This window comes from Thalassophryne amazonica, chromosome 5, assembly GCF_902500255.1.
Source record: "Thalassophryne amazonica chromosome 5, fThaAma1.1, whole genome shotgun sequence".
NCBI lineage: Eukaryota > Metazoa > Chordata > Actinopteri > Batrachoidiformes > Batrachoididae > Thalassophryne > Thalassophryne amazonica.
In genome coordinates, this window is record NC_047107.1 from 4,877,151 (window position 1) to 4,902,750 (window position 25,600).

Below are 25,600 nucleotides of genomic sequence, written 5' to 3' on the forward strand. Positions count from 1 at the left end.
GTATCAAAAACTGCGCTGAGGTCCAGCAGCAGTAGCCGCAGCAGGGAAGTGTTTTCTGAATCCAAGCAAGCAGAAGGTCATTTGTCACTTTTGTGAGTGCATGTTCCTAGGCATTAATAAGCCTAAATAACATGACCCACTTTCCATACCTGGGCAGCCATGCTGCGATGTTATGTTGAGCTTCCTCCTTTCTATGACAAAGTTCCTTGTGTCAGTCAGTCTTCTGCTGAAGACTATCAGCACATTGAGTTTGGCGTTGATGAAGTGATGGAGTCTGCATCTGTCGGGGTGAATGATCCTTTGTGTAAAGTTTCCTCACATGATGGTGTTTGACATCGATGCTGTCAAACACCAGCATTGATGGCGAGATCCAGTACCTACTCAAGTGTGCAAAACTGCCTTCGGCCCACTATGCACTGTGTTTTCAGTAACAGAGACCTTCAACACGTGAAAAAAAATCCTCATCTGCAAAGCTGCCAACCCTTCTGTATGGATCTGAGACCTGTACCGCTTACAGTTGCCACTTGAAGACCCTCAGGAAATTCCACTTGGAGTATCCTTTGCATCAGGTGGGAAGACTGCCGTAGCGACATCAGCATCCACGCCAAGCTCAAGAGCATCGACTGTGCCATCACCAAGAACCAGCTTTGGTGGGTGAGTCACATTGTTAACATGGATGACAACTGACTCCCCAAGCATATTCTTTATTCCCAGCTGAGTAGAGGAAAATGGTCCAGAGGAGGGCAGAAGAAATGCTACAACGACCTCCTGAAGCACAACCTGAAGAGCTGCTCCATCAACCAGAAGACCTGGGAAGAACAAGTAAGGGACAGAGCTAGCAAGCAGGCAGGAAAAAATGTGGAAAAACTGTTTGAAAAATGGACAAACAACACAGAGAAGAAGAAAGAAAGAGGAATGAGAGAGGGCAAGATCGTGATCGGCAGAAGCTTCCTGCAACAACCACATGCAGCGTCTCTAAGATGCATCAAAACTGGATTTGTTCATCCACCATCCCATCTGGGAATCAACCAAGAGATCATCTTTCTTGCCACCGCGGGATTGCCACTACAACGATGAATAATCCTGAATGTTTAACATTTGTAAATTTCATAATGTGTGTTCTTATGGTTTTTTCTGTGTTGTTATGACCTTTCTGGAGGTAAACATTTGTAACAGCGTGTCATTGCTCATTGTTGTTTCTTCTATTAGGGGGCATACAAAGACCAGAAAAGGGACACACAAACAGAGGCACCTAACTGTGATGTAACAGCACCCCCTGTTGACCCTCAAGTGAGTGCCAGCGGTTACAGTTGCAGCCAAGCCAAATCTTCAGAAAGCTCCTTTAATTTGTGCCCAGAGATGGGAGACTGTTTGGTGCCTTGCAGTCAGACCAGCAGCACCCTGTGTTCGTGTCACAAACCTCAGTCCTGTGATCATCATTATGTCAGCTGCCAGACCGTGGAGTCGTTGCGCATTCCCTGCGACGCATGTCGTCAGGTGCAGTCCATTTTGTGGCAGACAGGAGGTACTCTGGTTGAACTGTTTCAGAGTGAGGGCCTGCCTTCTTCTCTGCAGCCCCTCTTAGCAGCTGTGGAAGACATTGTGGAGCTGGGACACATGACAGCAGCTGATGTGGCCCAGTGGGGAAAAGAGCAGAACAGGGACACGAGGCGGCTGGCAAAACATCTACATGACGTTCGGGGTACGGTGCAGCCTCTTACTGACAGACTGGCAGCAGCAGAAACAAAGCAGGACCAGTTCAGATCTCAGATTGAAAGAATCCAGAAAGATCAAAAGCAAGAAATGCAAGAGCACCAAACCACTGTCTGCCGTCTGGAGCGTTTACTGCAGGAAGCACAGAGATGCACAGAAGAGATGGAGCACGAACTGCAAGAGGAAAGACACCACTGCCAGAGAGGTCAAGTACTGTCACATGAAAATATATTGTGATTATTTTTATTCATTATAACGGTACATGCATTTGTACTGAACCGTTTCGGTACGGGACCTTCGGTTCGGTACAGGACTGTGCACGGGTGAGTTCGCGTTGCGTGTGTTTACATTCAATGTTGCCAACTTAGCGACCTTCTCGCTAAATCTGCCGACTTTCCAAACACTCTTGACGACTTATTTTCTCAAAAGTGACTAGCGACAAATGTAGCTACTTTTCCTGGCGTTACTGGAGACTTTTCTGATGTTTGGTGAAAGAAAGTGAAAGTCTCTGTTGTCACAGAGCAGCAGCAGGTCTCCCCCTCCTCCGCTGCAGCCTGCAGCAGCCTGAAAACACTGAGCGGAGGGATATCTACAGTCCTCCTCACTCGGACTCACTCAGTCTACTGACCTCGTTTGCTGGGCTGTGACTAAATAGTCCTCAGACTTTGAGAAGCCCTGGCCTTGAGAAGTTATTTAATTTTATTTAGTGATGGCCAATTTTAATGGCAAAATAAATAAACGAAGAATCAAGTTTATTTGTGGTTCCAAATATTTTTAAGGTGGTTTTATTCACTTTTTGCTTCTCCCATAATGTAATGTATTTTTTATAAGATTTCATACATTTGTTGTTTATTTGAAAACATTTTATTTAACTTATTACCAGGCAGCACTGAACAATAAATTGTTGGTTTAAACAACAAGCAAATTTAGTTTTTGGATTTTGTTCCCATACTGTACAGAAAATGAATCATGACCTCAGAACCGAGGTACGTACCGAACCGTGATTTTTGTGTATCGTTACACCCCTAAATATATATGTTAGGGGTGTAACGATATATTATTAGGGGTGTATTAGGGGTGTGTTTTCAATTGAATATAGGTCTTCAACCTATATTCAATTGAAAACACCACAAATACAAGATATTTAATGTTCAAACTGATAATTGCTCATATTTGCTCATTTTGAAATGGATGCCTGCAACACATTTCAAAAAAGCTGGGACAGTGGCGACAAAAGACTGGGAAAGATGATGAATGCTCAAAGAAGACCTGTTTGGAACATTCCACAGGTGAACAGGTTATTTGGAAACAGGTGAGTGTCGTGATTGGGTATAAAAGGAACATCCACAATAGGCTCAGTCGTTCACAAGCAAAGATGGGGCTTGATCACCACTTCGTGAACAACTGCTTGAAAAAATAGTCCAACAGGTTAAGAACAATGTTTTTCAACGTTCAGTTGCAAAGTATTTAGGGATTCCATCATCTACAGTCCATCATATAATCAGAAGTTTCAGAGAATCTGGAGAACTTTCTACATGTAAACAGCAAGGCTGAAAACCAACACTGAATGCCCGTGACCTTCGATCCCTCAGGCGTCACTAAAAACCAACACTTCAGAAAACCATTGTCTGTTAACACAGTTCGTAGCTACATCTACAAGTGCAAGTTAAAACTCTACCACGCAAAGTGAAAGTCATACATCAACAACATCCAGAAACACTGCCGCCTTCGCTGGGCCCGAGCTCATTTGAAATGGACAGACACAAAGTGGAAAAGTGTGCTGTGGTCTGATGAGTCCACATTTCATATTTTTTTTGGAAATCATGGACGTCGTGTCCTCCGGACAAAAGAAGAAAAAGACCATCCAGATTGTTACCAGCGCAAAGTTCAAAAGCCAGCATCTGTGATGGTATGGGGGTGTGTTAGTGCCCATGGCATGGACAACTTACACATCTGTGATGGCACCATCAATGCTGAAAGGTACATCCAGGTTTTGGAGCAACACATGTCACCCATTGAAAATGTGTGGTGCATTATGAAGTGCAAAGTATGACAACAGAGACCCCGGACTGTTGAACAAATGAAGTTGTACATCAAGCAAAAGTGGGAAAGAATTCCACCTACAAAGCTTCAACAATTAGTGTCCTCAGTTCCCAAACACTTATTGAGTGTTGTTAGAAGGAAAGGTGATGTAACACAGTTGTAAACATACCACTGTCCAATCTATTGGCCAATCTCCAACCTTCCTTTTCTCTCAGAAATTCTTGAAAGGGTAGTTGTAAAATAGCTAACTGATCATCTGCAGAGGAATGGTCTATTTGAAGAGTTTCAGTCAGGTTTTAGAATTCATCATAGTACAGAAACAGCATTAGTGAAGGTTACAAATGATCTTCTTATGGCCTCAGACAGTGGACTCATCTCTGTGCTTGTTCTGTTAGACCTCAGTGCTGCTTTTGATACTGTTGACCATAAAATTTTATTACAGAGATTAGAGCATGCCATAGGTATTAAAGGCACTGCGCTGCGGTGGTTTGAATCATATTTATCTAATAGATTACAATTTGTTCATGTAAATGGGGAATCTTCTTCACAGACTAAGGTTAATTATGGAGTTCCACAAGGTTCTGTGCTAGGACCAATTTTATTCACTTTATACATGCTTCCCTTAGGCAGTATTATTAGACGGCATTGCTTAAATTTTCATTGTTACGCAGATGATACCTAGCTTTATCTATCCACGAAGCCAGAGGACACACACCAGTTAGCTAAACTGCAGGATTGTCTTACAGACATAAGGACATGGATGACCTCTAATTTCCTGCTTTTAAACTCAGATAAAACTGAAGTTATTGTACTTGGCCCCACAAATCTTAGAAACATGGTGTCTAACAAGATCCTTACTCTGGATGGCATTACCCTGACCTCTAGTAATACTGTGAGAAATCTTGGAGTCATTTTTGATCAGGATATGTCATTCAAAGCGCATATTAAACAAATATGTAAGACTGCTTTTTTGCATTTACGCAATATCTCTAAAATTAGGTCTTGTCTCAGAGTGATGCTGAAAAATTCATGCATTTATTTCCTCTAGGCTGGACTATTGTAATTCATTATTATCAGGTTGTCCTAAAAGTTCCCTGAAAAGCCTTCAGTTAATTCAAAATGCTGCAGCTAGAGTACTGACGGGGACTAGAAGGAGAGAGCATATCTCACCCATATTGGCCTCTCTTCATTGGCTTCCTGTTAATTCTAGAATAGAATTTAAAATTCTTCTTCTTACAGGGTTTTGAATAATCAGGTCCCTTCTTATCTTAGGGACCTCATAGTACCATATCACCCCAATAGAGCACTTCGCTCTCAGACTGCAGGCTTACTTGTAGTTCCTAGGGTTTGTAAGAGTAGAATGGGAGGCAGAGCCTTCAGCTTTCAGGCTTCTCTCCTGTGGAACCAGCTCCCAATTCGGATCAGGGAGACAGACACCCTCTCTACTTTTAAGATTAGGCTTAAAACTTTCCTTTTTGCTAAAGCTTATAGTTAGGGCTGGATCAGGTGACCCTGAACCATCCCTTAGTTATGCTGCTATAGACTTAGACTGCTGGGGGGTTCCCATGATGCACTGTTTCTTTCTCTTTTTGCTCTGTATGCACCACTCTGCATTTAATCATTAGTGATTGATCTCTGCTCCCCTCCACAGCATGTCTTTTTCCTGGTTCTCTCCCTCAGCCCCAACCAGTCCCAGCAGAAGACTGCCCCTCCCTGAGCCTGGTTCTGCTGGAGGTTTCTTCCTGTTAAAAGGGAGTTTTTCCTTCCCACTGTCGCCAAGTGCTTGCTCACAGGGGGTCGTTTTGACCATTGGGGTTTTTACGTAATTATTGTATGGCCTTGCCTTACAATATAAAGCACCTTGGGGCAACTGTTTGTTGTGATTTGGCGCTATATAAATAAAATTGATTGATTGATTGACTGTCCAAGCTTTTTTGAAACGTGTTGCAGGCATCCATTTCAGAATGAGCAAATATTTACACAAAAACAATAAAGTCTATCAGTTTGAACATTAAATATCTTGTCTTTGTGGTGTATTCCATCGAATGCTGAAGATGATTTGCAAATTATTGTATTCTGTTTTTATTTACATTTTACACAACGTCACAACTTCATTGGAATTGGGGTTGTGTGTGTATATATATATATATATATACACACACACACACTGATGTTGGTTTGTAACAGAAACTCTGTCGATGGAGGAGAGCATCTTGAGACTGAAGGAAGAAGCAGCTGCACAGCATGAAGCACTGCACGCTCTCGGTAAGCACTGGAGCTCAGGCCAACAATCGCAGTGCTCATGTTCAGCTGAATTATTTGGACATTGTTCTAATTGCCCGTCAGAGCTGCTGAAATAACAACGGTTTTGCATTGTGGAATGTTTTTAAGAGTGTGAAAATGGAACACTGCAGGAGAAAGTAAAGATGCTGCAGAAAGAGCAGGAGGCCTCTCGCCATCGGCAGGAAGAGCTGCAGCATTTAGAGAAGCAGATCTGTGAAACTCAGCTCCTTCTGGACAAAGAGAAAGCCAAGTACAACAGCACCTGTCGACAGCAGGAGGTCAGTATCACGATGGACCTTGTGGATGCATCACAGTGCACAAACTCTGGCTCAGGGGGCGTGTCTTACTTATCAAGCAGCAGTCCAACTCCAGTCCAGCCCCTGTCCATCCACTCCATGTGGAATAATGTCTCTGTGAGGATGCACCTGCTGCTGTGGAGTGTCTCTTAAGTAAGAGACTCCACCACTAAGTTTATATGACACATACAGTGAAAGTGTCAAACTTGTAGGCATCACCGGGCTCGATAATGACACATCTGAGTCCTCCACCTTGGAGCTTGAGAGACACCTTATGGAGTTGTGGGGAGCGATGCACAATTACATGAGTGCAAGATATCTGTTTACTAATTAACAGCGTATCTATTCAGTCATAGTCCGTCATAGAGTTTCCTCACACATGGAGGTTATTTTGGGCGGGCCACCAAGATATATGTATTTCTCAACACAGTTAAGGGATTTTTCATTTTTATATCATTCTGAGAGAACGATGACTTTCGTGGTCTTGGGTGCCTTGAAATCCTCTTCATGAAACTCACAAACAGGAATCAGAATCAGAATAGCCTTTATTCATCAAGGATCTTCAAAGAATACAAGGAATTTGACTCGGGTTTGAGCTGTACTCACTGTACAAACATGTATAAATACACACTAAACACTAAATCATTCACACTAAAAAATGTGCAAATAATGTGCAACAGATTGAAGTTAAGTTGTACATGAAGTATATGAATTAGTGTTTTTTTTTTTGGCAGGTTAAAGGACATGTCGCACCAAAATCATAACAATTTAGATTTCGGCTGTTAGTGACCATCCGATGATCCACGGAGATTATTTTGTGCACGTCCGTGACCGGTTTCAAAGTGTACATCATTCACAGCAAACAGCTATGGAGACTTCCGAAAACAAAGTATTCATGAGCAGTGGCGGACACATGAATACAATCTGCTAACTGCTAATTATCAAAGCTAACATTTTCATTGTCGGATTAGCTTTTTAGATAGCTTTGAAAACCATCAGCGGATCAATTATCTTCCGATAAATTTTGGTCCGATAACTTTTAGACTGCTAACATATTATTATCATTTAACAGTTAATAAACATTTTTAAAGTCTGATAAAGATTTTACAGCCTACCTGTTAAATGTTTTGTAGCGGACATGCAGTTCTACCCTCTACAGACAGAGGAGAGCTGGTTTCAGGAGAAACCGCTCTGTCCTCTGCAGTCAGAGGAGAACTGTTCATAGAATACAAACAAAATGAGACCATTTGTCTTGACACCCTACTAACCAGCTGGCAATATCATCCAAGTCATCAAGAGGCATACAGTTTTAACTTATGGTTAAAATTTTAACTTAACTAATTTTGGATGTTATTTAAATTAACATCACATCTGACATTTTATAAAGTGAAAATATCAGCTATATGTTTTAGTTTTAAAGTATTGCACTAATTTTAAAAGTTTTACTGTGGACATTGTGTGTGCACAGTGCATTATGGGTACTGTAAAATTTCACAACAGGAGAAATACATTTGAGACGCTCTGATCGGGCTCCACACGGACAACAGCATTAAACCCTTTGTATATTGTGCCAAAAACTCTCATGAATATATTCTCTGGGTTTATAGACATTATTGTGTTTGTTTTATGTAAACATGCCAGAAGAAGCTCAGGGTTGCTTCTCCATTATTAGGGCAGAGTAGGAAAACGTCCTACGAGGACCCTATTGTAATTGCCCTGTTTATTATTATTTATTATTATTATTATTACTATTATCATGGCCCGAGTAGGAAGAAGTCCTACGAGGACCCTATTGTAATTTCGCTGTTTATTATTATTAGGGACCGAGTAGCAAAAAGTCCTACGAGGACCCTATTGTAATTGCGCTGTTTATTATTTTTTATTATTATTATTTATTAGGGCCCGAGTAGGACAACGTCCTATGAGGACCCTATTGTAATTGCACTATTATTATTATTAGGGCCCGAGTAGGAAAAAGTCCTACGAGGACCCTATTGTAATTGCACTCTTTATGATTATTATTATTATTATTATTTATTATTATTATTAGAGAGGGGAGAGGCGGAGAGCTGGGGTTGCATTGCTTATTGCTCCCCAGCTCAGTCGCCATGTGTTGGAGTTCACTCCGGTGAACGAGAGGGTCGCGTCCCTACGCCTTCGGGTCGGGGACAGGTCTCTCACTGTTGTCTCGTCCTACGGGCCGAGTAGCAGTGCAGAGTACCCGACCTTCCTGGAGTCCTTGGGAGGGGTACTAGATAGCGCTTCGATTGGGGACTCCATTGTTCTCCTGGGGGATTTCAATGCCCACGTGGGCGGCGACAGTGAGACCTGGAGGGGGGTGATCGGGAAGCACAGCCTCCCCGATCTGAACCCGAGTGGTGTTCAGTTGTTGGACTTCTGTGCTAGTCACAGTTTGTCCATCACGAACACCATGTTCGAGCACAAGGGTGTCCATAAGTGCACGTGGCACCAGAACACCCTGAGCCGGAGGTTGATGATTGACTTTGTAGTCATATCATCTGACCTTTGGCCATGTGTCTCGGACACTCGAGTGAAGAGGGGGCAGAGCTGTCGACCGATCACCACCTGGTGGTGAGTTGGATCCGCTGGGAGGGGAGGAAACCGGTCAGACCTGGCAGGCCCAAACATATCGTGAGGGTCTGCTGGGATTGAACAGCGGAACCCTCTGTCAGCGAGGTCTTCAATTCTCGCCTCCTGGAGAGCTTCTCCCAGATCCCTGGGGAGGTTGGAGACATGGAGTCCGAGTGGACCATGTTCTCCACCTCCATTGTCGATGCGGCCGCTCGTAGCTGTGGTCGCAAGGTCTCTGGTGCCTGTCGCGGCTGCAATCCCCGAACCCGGTGGTGGACACCGGAAGTAAGGAATGCAGTCAAGCTGAAGAAGGAGTCCTACTTATCTTTGTTGGTAGGTGGGACCCCAGAGGCAGCTGACAGGTACCGGCAGGTCAAGCGTGCCACAGCCCGTGCAGTCGCAGAGGCAACAACTTGGGTCTGGGAGGAGTTCGGGGAGGCCATGGAGGAGGACTATTGGTCGGCCTCGAAGAGATTCTGGCAAACCATCCGACGCCTCAGGAGGCGGAAGCAGCTCTCCACCAGCACTGTTTACGGTGCGGGTGGGGAGCTGTTGACCCTGACTGGGGATGTTGTCGGGCGGTGGAAGGAGTACTTCGAGGATCTCCTTAATCCCATCATCACGTCTTCCGAAGAGGAAGCAGAGACTGGGGACTCAGAGGCGGACTCATCCATTACCCAGGCCGAAGTCACCGAGGTGGTTAGAAAGCTCCTCTGTGGCAAGGCTCCTGGGGTGGATGAAATCCGTCCTGAGTACCTTACGTCTCTGGATGTTGTGGGACTGTCTTGGCTGACACGCCTCTGCAACATCGCGTGGCGATCGGGGACAGTGCCTCTGGATTGGCAGACCGGGGTGGTGGTCCCTCTGTTTAAGAAGGGGGACCGGAGGGTGTGTTCCAACTATAGGGGGATCACACTCCTCAGCCTCCACCGGTAAGGTCTATTCCAGAGTACTGGAGAGGAGAATTCGACCGATGGTCGAACCTCGGATTCAGGAGGAGCAGTGTGGTTTTCGTCCTGGTCGCGGCACACTGGACCAGCTCTACACGCTCCATCGGGTGCTTGAGGGTTCATGGGAGTTCGCCCAACCAGTCCACATGTGTTTTGTGGATCTGGAGAAGGTGTTCGACCGTGTCCCTCGGGGCACCCTGTGGGGAGTGCTCTGGGAGTACGGGGTCCGGGGTCCTTTGCTAAGGGCTGTCCGGTCCCTGTACGACCGCAGCAGGAGCTTGGTTTGCATTGCCGGTAGTAAGTCAAACCTGTTTCCAGTGCACGTTGGCCTCCACCAGGCTGCCCTTTGTCACCGGTTCTGTTCATTATTTTTATGGACAGAATTTCTAGGCGCAGCCAGGGTGTAGAGGGGGTCTGGTTTGGGAACCACAGAATCTCGTCTCTGCTGTTTGCAGACGATGTGGTTCTGTTGGCTTCGTCAAATCAGGACCTTCAGTGTGCACTGGGGCGGTTTGCAGCCAAGTGTGAAGCGTCCGGGATGAAAATCAGCACCTGTAAATCCGAGGCCATGGTTCTCGACCGGAAAAAGGTGCTTTGCCCTCTTCAGATCGGTGGAGTGTCCTTGCCTCAAGTGGAGGAGTTTAAGTATCTCGAGGTCTTGTTCACGAGTGAGGGACGGATGGAGCGTGAGATCGATAGACGGATCGGTGCAGCATCTACAGTGATGCGGTCGCTGTATCGGACCGTCATGGTGAAGAGAGAGCTGAGTAGGGGGGCAAAGCTCTCGATTTACCGATCGATCTACATTCCGATCCTCACCTATGGTCATGAGATTTGGCTCATGACTGAAAGAACGAGATCGCGAGTACAAGCGGCCGAGATGAGTTTCCTCCGCAGGGTGGCTGGGCGCTCCCTTAGATAGGGTGAGGAGCTTGGTCACTCGGGAGGAGCTCGGAGTCGAGCCGCTGCTCCTCCACGTTGAAAAGAGTCAGCTGAGGTGGTTCGGGCATCTTTTCTGGATGCCCCCTGGACTCCTTGCTGGAGAGGTGTTCTGGGCACGTCCCATTGGGAGCAGGCCCCGGGGAAGACCCAGGACACGCTGGAGGGACTACATCTCTCGGCTGGCTTGGGAACACCTTGGAGTTCCCCCGGAGGAGCTGGGGGAGGTGTGTGTGGATAGGGAGGTCTGGGCAGCTTTGCTTCAGCTGCTGCCCCCGCGACCCGACTCCGGATAAAGCGGAAGAAAATGGATGGATGGATGGATTATTATTATTAAGGCCCGAGTAGGAAAAAGTCCTACGAGGACCCTATTGTAATTGGCTGTTAATTATTAGTATTATTATTATTTACTATTATTATTATTATTATTCTCACTTTTAAAATCCAAATTTTGGCCCTTTTCCATGCTCAAAAACTCACCAAACGTTGCAAACTTGTCTGGCCACATCCGAAATTCGATATTTTGGGGGTCGCGTGCAAGAATGTAATTAGGTCAAAAGGCGTGGCTGCGAGAGTTCGTCAAACTTTGGCGAGCTTTTCGAAGGACGCTGTTTCACTTCAAATGGCTGTCACGCCCACATATTAATCATAGATCCTTCAAACCTACTGGACATGATGAGGGCTCTGCCCTGAACGTCTGCATATATTAACTTCCCACCTCCGCCATAGCGCCCCCGGTAGTAAAAGGAAATGTCTTATTTTTCTTTAACAGGTCCTGATGTCACATTGTTAACCCAATCAACATCATTCCACTTCTAAAACATGCAGAACAAGTTGGTAAACGTAGGCCATGATCGCTGTGAAGTTACGAGTAACGGCGTCCGCGTGGCGGCATGCCGAATATTGGCCCTTCACCATGAAAATACGTTCTTCCTTTTGGCGGCTTTAATTTTGTCATATCATCATGAAAATTGATACACATGTCAAGCACGACAACCTATTACAATTCATAGGGGCGTCGCCCATGGACGGGCCAAAATGCCTCAATAGTGACCTCTTGAATCTTTCAAAAACCCCTCCCCATAGGGGTTTTCTTTGGCGTAGGGAGATGAAAATTGGTATACATGTGTGACTTGCATAGACGTACAAAAAAGTCTCTTGCACCATGGGTCTACTCCAAACAGGAAGTCGGCCATTTTGAATTTTCTTCTCTTTTTGGTGTGATTTCCACACATTGTATTTGAACGAACTCCTCCTAGGGATTTTGTCTAATGCACTTCAAATTTCTTTCACAGCATCCAGAGATGATAGTGCTCAAAAGTTATCGAAAGCTTTTCTCTATGTCGAAGGGTGTGGCCGCTATGGCGACGCCATTTTGACCCTTCGCCATGGAACATTATACTTAAAGAGGCACTGATGTCACATAGTTAACCCCATCAACTTCATTCCAATTCCAAAACATGCAGAACAAGTTGCTGAACGTAGGCAATGATCGCCGTGAAGTTACGAGTAACAGGGTACGTGTGGTGGCGTGCCGTATATCGCCCCTTTCGCTAAGAAATTATGTTCTTCGTTTTGACAGCTTTAATTTTGTCATATCATCATGAAAATTGATTCACAGGTCAAGCACGACAACCTCTTACAATTCATAGGGGCATCTCCCATGGGGTGGACAAAATGCCTCAATAGCGCCCCCTTGAAACATTCAAAAACCCCTCCCCTTAGGGGTTATTTTGGAGTAGGGAGATGAAAATTGGTACACATGTGGAACTTGCACAAATGTACAAAAAAGTCTCTTGTACCATTGGTCTACTCCAAACAGGAAGTCGGCCATTTTGAATTTTCTTGTCATTTTGCCGTGATTTCCACACATATTTGCACGAACTCCTTCTAGGGATTTTGTCCAATGCACTTCAAATTTGTTTCAGATCATTCAGAGACTATACTGATCAAACGTTATCGAAATCTTTTCTCTATGTTGAAGGGTGTGGCTGCTATGGTGCCGCCATTGTGACCCTTCAGTATAGAACATCAAGTCATGATAACTCTTTTATGCTTTGCCTGATTGACATGAAACTTCACGTGTGATGAGGGTTGGCCCCTGAACACACATTGCCCCTCTCTTTGTGCTCTGAGTGCCCCCTCATGGATGAAACATCAACTCTTCATAACTACATGCATTACCTGATTGACTTTAAACTTGAACTGTGTGTGAGTGTCTGCGTTGTATGCACCTGACATCTCTATCTGTGCTCTGAGCACCCCCTAGTGCATCCACTAGGGGGTGCTCCTTCATGCATTCTGATTTGCATTCTCCTTCATGCATTCCAGAGATGGGGACTCGAGTCTGAGACAGGGACTCGAGTCTGAGACTCAGACTCGAGTCGTACTTAAGTCGCACAAACAAAGACTTGCGACTTGACTTCAGACTCGCCCTCATTGACTTGAGACTTGACTTGGACTTGGGTGTTGTGACTCGTGAACAATATTAATTTCATGGAATTATTTATTTCATTATTTCATTCGTTTCAGATTTTCCAATGAGTTGCCTAGCGTTATGGTAAATCGGAGGCTGATTGAACATTTTCCCACACTTGATATTGCGCACTACGTAACGTCCGTGCAGCAACAAATTTTAAATCAACACAGACCATGGAGACGGCGGCAAGTTCATCGGGAGCTGTGCCATTTGTAATTGCATTTGGTTTCAAATCTTTTACAAGACAGCGAAAAAACGAACGGCAATTTGCAAAGTGTGTGGAGTAAAGATACATGATGCTGGCTCGACGACATCAAACTTCATCAGGCACCTGAAAACGCACAAAGATAGGTCAGTCACTTGGCGAGGGGAAAGGGAAGCTTAGCGCTTAGTCAGATAACGTTACAGCTAGCTAAACTAATCAAACATATTTTGTAGGCTTAGGCTACATACAGATTACAGTTTTATTGTTCCCCATCCGACGTTACCATTACATTTCATAACATCTCACTAAGTTCCAGCATAGGCTACCAGCTGCAGCTTGTATCCTAATTTGTACATAATCACTGTTTTAGGCTACTGTTATGAAAGCGCACCTGGTAAAACTGTTCAGTTGTCCTAATCACTGTTTTAGGCTACTGTTATGAAAGCGCACCTGGTAAAACTGTTCAGTTGTCCAAGTGTTTATTCAGAAAAAATATTTAAACGTAATGTCAACGTCTATCACAACAGTAAGCCTCCACTGCAGTATTAGGCTAATGTTAATATTACTCTAATTTTACTGCAGTAAACATCATATTTTGGACAGTGACAATCCAAATGTATGTAAAATAGAGGAAAATACAGGAAAAAACGCAATATTATCTAAAATTATTGCTGTAATACAGTTAACATAAAATTGCAGCAGGGTTTTAGTGCATTTCCACATACAGTAACCTATAGTATTTTGTCTATATGACAAGATTAGCTTTGTCATCCATATTGTATAGTAAGTAAGCAAGTAAATTAATTGACATGTTCATGTAATTTTATTTACAGGTTTGCAGAATTCAGCAAAGCAAAGACAGGGACCAGTGAAGAGGGACAGAGCGGCATTGAAACTTTCTTGGTTAAGACGAGAGGTGTGCAAGTGTACCACCAGGGTCATCCTAGACAGAGGATCATCACTGAATCTGTAGTCAATGACCTTGTCATTGGATGCAGTTTGCCCCTGTCTTTGATTGAGCACCCCAGCTTCAGGAAATTTTTGTCAGTGATAGAGGAGAGATATAATCCAGTAAGTCGATGCACGATTGCAAGAAGGCTGAGTGATCTAGCATCAGAGAAACAGGCCTTTATCAAATTAAAACTATAAACGACAGACACTGTGTCTGTGACTGTGGACATTTGGACAGACAGGACAATGCATGGCCTTTTAGCAGGGATGAGATTTTTCCGCGGATTTCCGCGGATTTGACAGTCCCTGTGGGTCGATTTTGTGAAACGTCCAAATCCAAATTTTAGGGGGGGTAAGAATGCAAAAAAAAATTAATGCCAGGAGTACCTTTGTTTAATAAAATTGTCGTCTATTCAGAACACTGAGTGGTCTTTGTTTGTTATCGCTGACGCAGCAAGTTCGATCAGTCTGTCAGTCAGCCGAACACGGAAGTAACGCTGTGCTGATCAGTGACCATTGTGAAGTATGAAGTACCGCATGAATTTTCCGCACCATAAGGCGCACCTAAAAGCCTTAAATTTTCACAAAAATCGGCTGTGCGCCCTATAATCCGGTGCGCCTTATGTGTGCACTGAATTCCAAAATCTGTAAAAACGACCGACGTTGTCTTTGACCGTCGGAATATCGGACCATTTCCCGCTGACACAGGGACGTAATACGTAAAGTACGTACGCTGGCAGTGTAGAGTACGTGCCCTGGCAGCGATAAACCAATCGGAGAACATTACATAACACGTAAAGTACGTACGCTGGTAGCGTAGAGTACGTACGATGCCAGCGATAAACCAGTCGGAGAAGAGTCCGTGAGTCCGTGGTACGTACACTTACCTCCGCCACTCCTCCGGTAGTTACCGTATACTACAGGTATTGTTGGGAAGGTGTCGTAGCACGGACCCACAACAGGGGGCGCAAAGGAACGGACAATGAATAAGCCAAAAAGTAACAATTTAATGTTGTGATAATACACAACTAAATTCACAGAAATTTGCAAAGTCAATTGACACCAGGTGATGTGTGGGCAGGCTCGAAGATAGAAGACCCCCGACGAGAGAGAAGCCGCGTCCCACACGGCTTCCACCACCAACGGCCTGAAGAACACCGGAGCCGCCAAGTCCCGAGTCCCCAGGTGGCCTCTGTCTTCGGCTGTCGACCCTGGTACTGCTGGCAGAAAGCAGAGATAAGATGAATGAGTGTGAGTCCGCACACTCAGTAATCCACAGTCTGTACACAGTTAGGAGGGAGCACCTCCACCTCCAATCACACACTCGTGCAGCTCCTGGTTAACCATTTATCTGGTTTGGGGTGTGAGGCGAAGCCGTCGCTGTCACACCAAACGCCAATCCCACAGACAAGGCAACACTCCAGGAAAACGGCTGCAACAGAAGTTCAGATTATTACACAAAGTGTCAGTCAGCAGAGAAATTACCTCTTCAGTAGTTGCGATTTCTCGGCGAGGAGGTGGAGTTGCAGTCCGGCTTTTATGGTGGTGATGATGATGATGAACGAGTGACAGCTGGTGCAGAGGATGAATGACAGCTGTCACTTCTTCTGGGTCTGGCGCCCTCTCGTGCTTGGAGCCCGCACTCCAAGCAGGGCGCCCTCTGGTGGTGGTGGGCCAGCAGTACCTCCTCTTCAGCGGCCCACATAACAGGACCCCCCCCTCAACGGGCGCCTCCTGGCGTCCGACCAGGCTTGTCCGGATGTCTCGTGTAGAAATCGGCCAGGAGGGCCGGGTCCAGGATGAAGCTCCTCTTCACCCAGGAGCGTTTTTCAGGTCCATACCCCTCCCAGTCCACCAGATATTGGAACCCCCGGCCCTTACGACGGACATCCAGGAGCCTGCGGACTGTCCAGGCAGGCTCCCCGTCAATGAGCCGGGCAGGAGGCGGCGTAGGTCCCGGAGCACAGAGGGGCGAGGTGTGGTGTGGCTTCAGACGGGAAACATGAAAAACAGGGTGAATCCGCAGTGAAGCCGGGAGTTGGAGCTTCACTGCGGCCGGGTTGATGATCTTGAGGACACGAAATGGACCAATGAACCTGTCTTTCAGTTTCGGGGAGTCAACACAAAGAGGGATGTCCTTGGTCGAGAGCCACACCTCCTGTCCGGGCTGGTATGTGGGGGCCGGGGAACGCCGGCGGTCCGCATGGGCCTTGGCCCTCGTCCGGGCCTTTAACAGGGCAGAGCGGGCGGTCCGCCACACCCGGCGGCACCTCCTGAGGTGGGCCTGGACCGAGGGCACACCGACCTCTTCCTCCACCAGCAGGAACAATGGGGGCTGGTACCCCAAACATGCCTCAAAAGGGGAGAGGCCGGTAGCAGACAAGACTTGGCTGTTATGGGCATACTCGATCCAGGCCAGATGGTGACTCCAGGCCGCCGGGTGCGCGGAGGTGACGCAGCGAAGGGCCTGCTCCAGCTCCTGGTTAGCCCGCTCTGCCTGGCCGTTTGTCTGGGGGTGGTACCCGGACGAGAGACTCACGGTGGCCCCCAGCTCCTTACAGAAACTCTTCCACACCTGCGAAGAGAACTGGGGACCACGATCTGAAACAATGTCCGATGGTATCCCATGCAGCCGCATGACGTGGTGGACCAGGAGGTCTGCCGTCTCCTGGGCCGTCAGGAGCTTCGGGAGGGCCACGAAGTGGGCCGCCTTGGAGAACCGGTCCACTATCGTGAGAATAACGGTGTTGCCCTGGGACAGCGGGAGGCCCGTGATGAAGTCCAGGCCGATGTGAGACCAGGGGCGATGAGGCACCGGCAGGGGTTGGAGGAGTCCCGAGGTGCTCCGATGGTCTGCCTTGCCCCTGGCGCAGATTGTACAGGCCTGGACGTAGTCCCGGACGTCGGTTTCCAGGGACGCCCACCAGAAGCGCTGCTGGACCACTGCCACGGTCCTACGCACTCCGGGATGACAGGACAGCTTGGACCCGTGACAGAAGTCCAATACGGCAGCTCTTGCCTCTGGTGGGACGTACAGTCTGTTCTTGGGGCCGGTCCCTGGGTCCGGGCTCCTTGCCAGGGCCTCCCGGACGGTCTTCTCCACGTCCCAGGTGAGGGAGGCCACGACAGTGGACTCGGGGATGATGGTCTCGGTGGGGTTCGACAGCCCCGCTTTGGCTTCTTCTTCGTGCACCCGGGACAATGCATCTGATTTTTGGTTTTTGGTCCCGGGGCGATACGTGATCCGGAAGTCAAAGCGCCCAAAGAACAGAGACCAGCGGGCTTGCCTGGGGTTCAGCCGCTTGGCGGTCCGGATGTACTCCAGGTTCCAATGGTCCGTGAAAACCATGAAAGGCAACGATTCCCCCTCCAGCAGGTGTCTCCACTCTTCAAGAGCCTCCTTCACCGCGAGGAGCTCCCGATTGCCGACGTCATAGTTCCGTTCAGCTGGGGTCAACCTGCGGGAAAAATAGGCACAAGGATGGAGAACCTTATCAGCCTCCATGCTCTGTGACAGCACGGCTCCTATCCCTGAGTCAGAGGCGTCCACTTCCACTATGTACTGGCGATCAGGATCAGGCTGCACCAGAACTGGTGCAGTCGAGAACCGACGTTTCAACTCCTGGAACGCGGCTTCGCACCGATCCGACCAGGTGAAGGGGACCTTGGTGGAGGTCAGGGCAGTCAGGGGGCTAACTACCTGACTGTAACCTTTAATGAACCTCCTGTAGAAATTTGCAAAGCCGAGGAACTGCTGCAATTTCCTGCGGCTTGTTGGTTGGGGCCAATCTCTCACCGCCGCAACCTTGACCGGATCAGGGGCGACGGAGTTGGAGGAGATGATGAACCCCAGGAAGGACAAAGAAGTGCGGTGGAACTCGCACTTCTCGCCCTTCACAAACAGCCGGTTCTCCAACAACCGCTGTAGGACCTGACGTACATGCTGGACATGGGTCTCAGGGTCCGGGGAAAAGATGAGTATATCGTCCAGATATACGAAGACGAACCGATGCAGGAAGTCCCGCAAGACGTCATTTACCAAAGCTTGGAACATCGCGGGGGCGTTAGTGAGGCCGAACGGCATGACCAGGTACTCAAAGTGACCTAATGGGGTGTTGAATGCCGTCTTCCATTCGTCTCCCTTCCGGATCCGAACCAGGTGGTACGCGTTTCTAAGATCCAATTTAGTGAAAATTTGGGCTCCATGCAGGGGCGTGAACACTGAATCCAACAGAGGTAACGGGTATCGGTTGCGAACCGTGATCTCGTTCAGCCCTCTGTAATCAATGCATGGACGGAGTCCACCGTCCTTTTTACCCACAAAAAAGAAACCAGCACCCATCGGGGAGGTGGAGTTCCGGATCAGCCCGGCAGCTAAAGAGTCCCGGATGTAGGTCTCCATTGATTCGCGTTCCAGACGTGAGAGGTTGTACAACCTACTGGACGGGTACTCAGCGCCCGGGACCAAATCGATGGCACAATCGTACGGTGGAAGAGTGAGCGCCAGATCTTTGCTGAAAACGTCAGCAAGATCATGGTACTCCTTTGGCACCGCCGATAGATTGGGGGGGACTTTAACCTCCTCATTAGCCGTCGTGCCGGGAGGAACCGAGGATCCTAAACACTCTCGGTGGCAGGTTTCGCTCCACTGCGTCACAACCCCGGACGGCCAATCTATCCGGGGATTGTGCTTCACCATCCATGGAAATCCCAAAATCACTCGGGAGGTAGAAGGTGTTACATGGAACACGATCTCCTCCCTGTGATTCCCAGACACAACCAAGGTCATTGGCTGTGTCTGATGTGTGATTAATGGAAGCAGGGTGCCATCTAGTGCTCGCACCTGCAATGGTACCGGCAGAGCCAGGGTCGTAACCCTTATCTTATGTTCTAGACTCTCTCTATATTTCTTTACACTAAGGCTCTTTACCCTTATCTTATGTTCGGGATTCTCTTTATATTGTTTTGCATGAAGGGTCTTAACCCTTATCTTATGTTCAGGATTCTCTCTGTATTTCTTTACACTAACGGTCTTAACCCTTATCTTATGTTCGGGATTCTCTTTATATTGTTTTGCACTAAGGGTCTTAACCCTTCTCTTATGTTCAGGATTCTCTTTATATTGTTTTGCACTAAGGGTCTTAACCCTTCTCTTATGTTCAGGATTCTCTTTATATTTCTCTACGCTAAGGGTCTTAACCCTTATCTCAGTGATTCTCAACCGGGGTGCCGCAGCACCCTAGGGTGCCGTGATCGATCGTCAGGGGTGCCGTGGGCAATTATCAAATATCACCATTATCGGGTGTATGTGCTGTAATAGTGTGGCAGATGGTGTAATGCTCTTGTATTCCAGTAGATGGCAGCAAAGCGCGCAGTAGCGCTGAGCCGTGTGCCGACAAGGAGGCGTGATCGTCATTTTAATTCCGGGCAAGTTAGTGATTTGTGTGCATAGAAGTTCACTTAGTCTCGTCAAGAAACAGGTGGAATATGCCGGAAAGCTGCGCATGTTGGCAAAGTCAGAAACGGAGGAACAAGGGAGACAATATTTCCTTCCATAAGTAAGTGGTTTTGGTTATTGTTGTCACTTTGACCATGATATTTGGATGATAAACAGCTGTATGTCTCCTGCCGTACCTGTGTCACCCGATGACACGGATCATTAATTTCACTTATGTCTAGTTGATATTTTCAACTGCTAGACCAATGTCTAGTTAAAATTCTTGTCGTTAGTGACTAAAAATTGTTCGACAAGACTGGGGAGTTTTTTTTTTTTTGACTGACTTCATGAATGAAACTTGGTCAATAAAGGATAATTGTGTAAAAATATAATATATATAAATGTATTGTAATGGTTTTAGGAGCCGCGCTGCGTTGAACACAGCAGCAGCAGCTCAGTCAAGCAGCGTAGCTTAACAGCACAGATCCGTGTAACTTTCAACACTAATATTTGTGAATGTGTGGGTGTCAGAGTAAGTTTAATACTTTCCTGACATAATTTAATGTAATTTAATTTTACTGGCTCGATATCCAGGACAAAATGGCATTTTAACACGTATTTTGCGAGCATTTTTCTGAGTGTGTTCAGTCGCGAATCTCCATTGAAAATGCATTAACATCCGGGTACTTCGTCAATATTTTGTCCGGTTAGGAGACGTCATGTCGCTGTCCATGAAGGGACCTTTTCGTTTAGTGTGCAGCAATGGGACTGCGCTCTCTAGTTCTTATATACAGCTCCATGACTATAGTATACTATGTTACGTCATATCTGTACCGCACGTGTTGCTAACATGCTAACGCACCGTGTAGAGGCAGTCGAGTTAGTGATGCATGACACGTGACACATGACAGTGGTGTGCCGCAGGATTTTGTAAATATAAAAAAGGTGCCGCGGCTCAAAAAAGGTTGAAAATCACTGCCTTATCTTATGTTCAGGATTCTCTCTATATTTCTTTACACTAAGGGTCTTAACCCTTATCTTATGTTCAGGATTCTCTTTATATTGTTTTGCACTAAGGGTCTTAACCCTTATCTTATGTGCAAGACTCTCTTTATATTGTTTTGCACTAAGGGTCTTAACCCTTATCTTATGTGCAAGATTCTCTCTATATTTCTTTACGCTAAGGGTCTTAACCCTTATCTTATGTTCAGGATTCTCTCTATATTTCTTTACACTAAGGGTCTTAACCCTTCTCTTATGTTCAGGATTCTCTTTATATTTCTCTACGCTAAGGGTCTTAACCCTTATCTTATGTTCAGGATTCTCTTTATATTTCTTTGCACTAAGGGTCTTAAGTCTTCTCATATGTTCAATATTCTCTTTGTATTTACAAATACTTGCATGTTTCTTCATGCCCTTATACGAGAAATTTTGTTGATACGAGGTCTGTGAGAAAAGTATCCGACCTTATTATTTTTTTTAAAAACCATATGGATTTGAATCACGTGTGATTACAGGAAAAACACCTCCGTGTTGATAACCATTTGTAAAATCCAGGCGGTGTTTGGTGGCTTTCAGTTGAGTGAGTATCTGAGAAATTGTTTAACAGCAGGGCATGTTCCAACTTGTCCTTAAGGCTTCCAACGGAGGTGTTTTTCCTGTGGTGGGCGCGCCGGCTGCGAGCCAATGCGCCAATCCGTCCGCACGTCTTTCCTTAAAAAAAATCTCTTTTAACAGTGGAATGTCCGGATAAACTGCTGATTCCGACCTCTTCTGAAAGTTCTCTGTTCTCTCACGACGTCCTGGGTCAACAGAGGCTTAAATTTGGAGGTTTTCAGCTTGAAACAGGATGACGACGTCGCCTCGGAGCGCTGCGTGACGTCCCGCTCCGTGGGAGGTCCTTACAGCGATAGAAACAATCCAAAATCTCTCATCAGCCGTTAAAATTTTCACCGAAAACCAGCTGAATTTCTCGAATGGTGTCCACTCGGATGTGCCTCACAGTTTTTGAAAAAATTTTGATCAAGCACAGCGCCAGTCTCTCAGCAACTTCTCAGACAATGAAAATCTGACGAGGGGGCTGGACCACTCCTTCCACAAGGCGTGCTCACAGGCGAATGACGTCACCGACAGGCATGAAAAAACTCACGCATGGGCATGAGGGTTCAAGCTTGGCTGATGTAATCACACGTGATTCAAATCCATATAGTTTTTTTTTTTAATAAAACTGTTGGTTTCTTTTCTAATAGACCTCATATTTTCTTTTTTCATATGCCTTCTTAAATTCCTGATACAAGTAATTTTGTTTCCTGGCTAATTTTTTCTTCTTTCTCCAAAAAGCACATGACTCTGACCTAATCCAATTAAAGCTACCCAGAGCAGAAACAGGACTGTCAACTGTACTATGGTCTCTAAAGCTGTAGCCTCCAGACACAGGTGTGTTAACCTTACAGTAACCATAACAGTTCTGTGTTTGAGGCTGATGAACACAGATGACTGTCTCGTAGTGGTTACCATAAACATGATGCAAATACACACCTTCATGTGACAACCTACTACCCTGACAACTGTATTCAAGCCAGCGATCATTGTAATAGGTGAACACACTAACACCGAAACAATCAGCTGCTGCTTGAATCGCCAACTCAGTGGCCCAAGTACCAACATAACACATCCTTGACACCGTGATGTATTCTGATATAGAGGAATACTCACTTCTCAGAATACCCTGATATGCCACAGGATCACTCTCTAGCTGCTTCACCACAGCTAGTCTAATTTTCTACCACTAACAGCCTGACTGACAGCCCTAAAAAATAGTTGCCATCACCCACGATGTTCTCTGTCCTACAAGGAGTCCCTAAGGGACCGACAGCAGAAGATGCACACTCCACTCTCTCAGACTCTATGTTAAACTGTGTACACAGAGCGAGAGCAACATCTTTAGACAGGGGATGAAATTGCAAATTTTTACATGCTACATCCCCAACAAACGAAATATCTGAATTCACAACAACATCATCACTGTGTTTCTTCTTCTTAGATGTGCATTTTCTAGATGGGAGTTTTTGTTTCTCTCCTCGTGGATGCACAGACCACTGGTGTGACAGGACTCTCCTCAGTTGGAGCAGTAATCTGTCCTTCTCTACATTCAGCTGTACCTGGATGCTTCACACAAACACCACTGATCTCAAAGAGCTTGGGTGTTTGTTTCACACATCCTGCAAACTTGGAAAAGTGCTCCAGCAGATGCTGGAGCGAACTGAAATAAAGTACAACACTCCGCCCTGCACCATCAACCATCCCATCTGCACTGTGAGAATGGGAGTCCACTACCGCATACCGACCTCTTTCACCTATGATGGCACAAGTATTGCCAGCAAGTGTAAAGAAGCAGGTTTTGTATGTTGTGCACATTTTACTCAATCCATCAGAGAGAGTAGTCCACGCACCTACATTAATGAAATCTCCCTGAACAACATCAACATCCCCACTAACAAAATCACCAAACTCCAAATCAAATGTCTGTCCTTCAAGGACACACTGCTGAGGCAAATCCGGGACACAAAGGTGCTCAGCCCCAGCACTGATCTGGTTGACTTCCCTCAGGGAAGTGTACATCCCATCACCTGAGACCACAGCCTCATCCAGTGTGTCAGACTGCCATGAAAACACACTTTCTATGGTGTGCTTCACTAGAGCAACTAAACTAATGGCCATACACCGAAGACCACCATATTTAAACCGCTGGTCGCCTTGATGGAAACTTCCTCTAACGGAAGCGTGACCCTGGGACTGAGTAGAAGCCTGTGGATCCATCAACACAGGAACACTGCGACCTTCTCCCTCACCAACACACTCCTCCACAGAGACGCTACTGACACCAAGCCACTCTGCCTCTAACGACTCCTTCAGATTCAGGATGTGAATCATCAGGTCATTCCAGCACGTATTAAACACAACAGCAGACCAACCAATGTCTGACGCCAACCCTGAGGCATTACACTCCCCACAGTCAACCACGACCAAGAACTCCCAATGCTGGATGATCAAGCTGACTGCTCTGTGGAGGTTCAACACACACATCCCATCCCTCAACAGACGCTGCTGCAGCTCCTCTCGCAACTCAGTCCCATCATCAAAGGCTCTAAACTCTCTGAACACACCGTGACCCACATCCACCTTCCACTTCCTACCATACAGACCAAGCTCCTGCTGACTGAACTCACCCCTCTGTTCCACCTGAGCTGACAGCTTCCACCCCTCTACACAGACATCATCAATATCTGCTGCACACCACGTATCAATCAATCAATCAATTTTATTTATATAGCGCCAAATCACAACAAACAGTTGCCCCAAGGCGCTTTATATTGTAAGGCAAGGCCATACAATAATTACGTAAAAACCCCAACGGTCAAAACGACCCCCTGTGAGCAAGCACTTGGCGACAGTGGGAAAGAAAAACTCCCTTTTAACAGGAAGAAACCTCCAGCAGAACCAGGCTCAGGGAGGGGCAGTCTTCTGCTGGGACTGGTTGGGGCTGAGGGAGAGAACCAGGAAAGAGACATGCTGTGGAGGGGAGCAGAGATCAATCACTAATGATTAAATGCAGAGTGGTGCATACAGAGCAAAAAGAGAAAGAAACACTCAGTGCATCATGGGAACCCCCCAGCAGTCTAAGTCTATAGCAGCATAACTAAGGGATGGTTCAGGGTCACCTGATCCAGCCCTAACTATAAGCTTTAGCAAAAAGGAAAGTTTTAAGCCTAATCTTAAAAGTAGAGAGGGTGTCTGTCTCCCTGATCCGAATTGGGAGCTGGTTCCACAGGAGAGGAGCCTGAAAGCTGAAGGTTCTGCCTCCCATTCTACTCTTACAAACCCTAGGAACTACAAGTAAGCCTGCAGTCTGAGAGCGAAGCGCTCTATTGGGGTGATATGGTACTATGAGGTCCCTAAGATAAGATGGGACCTGATTATTCAAAACCTTATAAGTAAGAAGAATTTTAAATTCTATTCTAGAATTAACAGGAAGCCAATGAAGAGAGGCCAATATGGGTGAGATATGCTCTCTCCTTCTAGTCCCCGGTAGTACTCTAGCTGCAGCATTTTGAATTAACTGAAGGCTTTTCAGGGAACTTTTAGGACAACCTGATAATAATGAATTACAATAGTCCAGCCTAGAGGAAATAAATGCATGAATTAGTTTTTCAGCATCACTCTGAGACAAGACCTTTCTAATTTTAGAGATATTGCATAAATGCAAAAAAGCAGTCCTACATATTTGTTTAATATGCGCATTGAATGACATATCCTGATCAAAAATGACTCCAAGATTTCTCACAGTATTACTAGAGGTCAGGGTAATGCCATCCAGAGTAAGGATCTGGTTAGACACCATGTTTCTAAGATTTGTCGGGCCAAGTACAATAACTTCAGTTTTATCTGAGTTTAAAAGCAGGAAATTAGAGGTCATCCATGTCTTTATGTCTGTAAGACAATCCTGCAGTTTAACTAATTGGTGTGTGTCCTCTGGCTTCATGGATAGATAAAGCTGGGTATCATCTGCGTAACAATGAAAATTTAAGCAATGCCGTCTAATAATACTGCCTAAGGGAAGCATGTATAAAGTGAATAAATTGTAATCTATTAGATAAATATGATTCAAACCACCGCAGCGCAGTGCCTTTAATACCTATGGCATGCTCTAAT

At 46.2% G+C, this 25,600-nt stretch overlaps 2 long non-coding RNA genes across 2 annotated transcripts; one reads left to right on the forward strand and one right to left on the reverse strand.

The window, feature by feature from the left end:
* Window positions 1–1,785: 1,785 nt before the first annotated feature.
* LOC117510057 lies at window positions 1,786–5,969 on the reverse strand. Its single transcript, XR_004560601.1, has 3 exons — window positions 5,942–5,969; window positions 5,162–5,164; window positions 1,786–1,907 (listed from the first exon to the last, which is right to left on the reverse strand). It is a non-coding gene; the product is annotated as an uncharacterized LOC117510057 (long non-coding RNA).
* LOC117510056 lies at window positions 1,983–22,593 on the forward strand. The gene is made up of 3 exons (XR_004560600.1): window positions 1,983–1,993; window positions 2,219–2,223; window positions 22,271–22,593. It is a non-coding gene; the product is annotated as an uncharacterized LOC117510056 (long non-coding RNA).
* The last annotated feature ends 3,007 nt before the right edge of the window (window positions 22,594–25,600 follow it).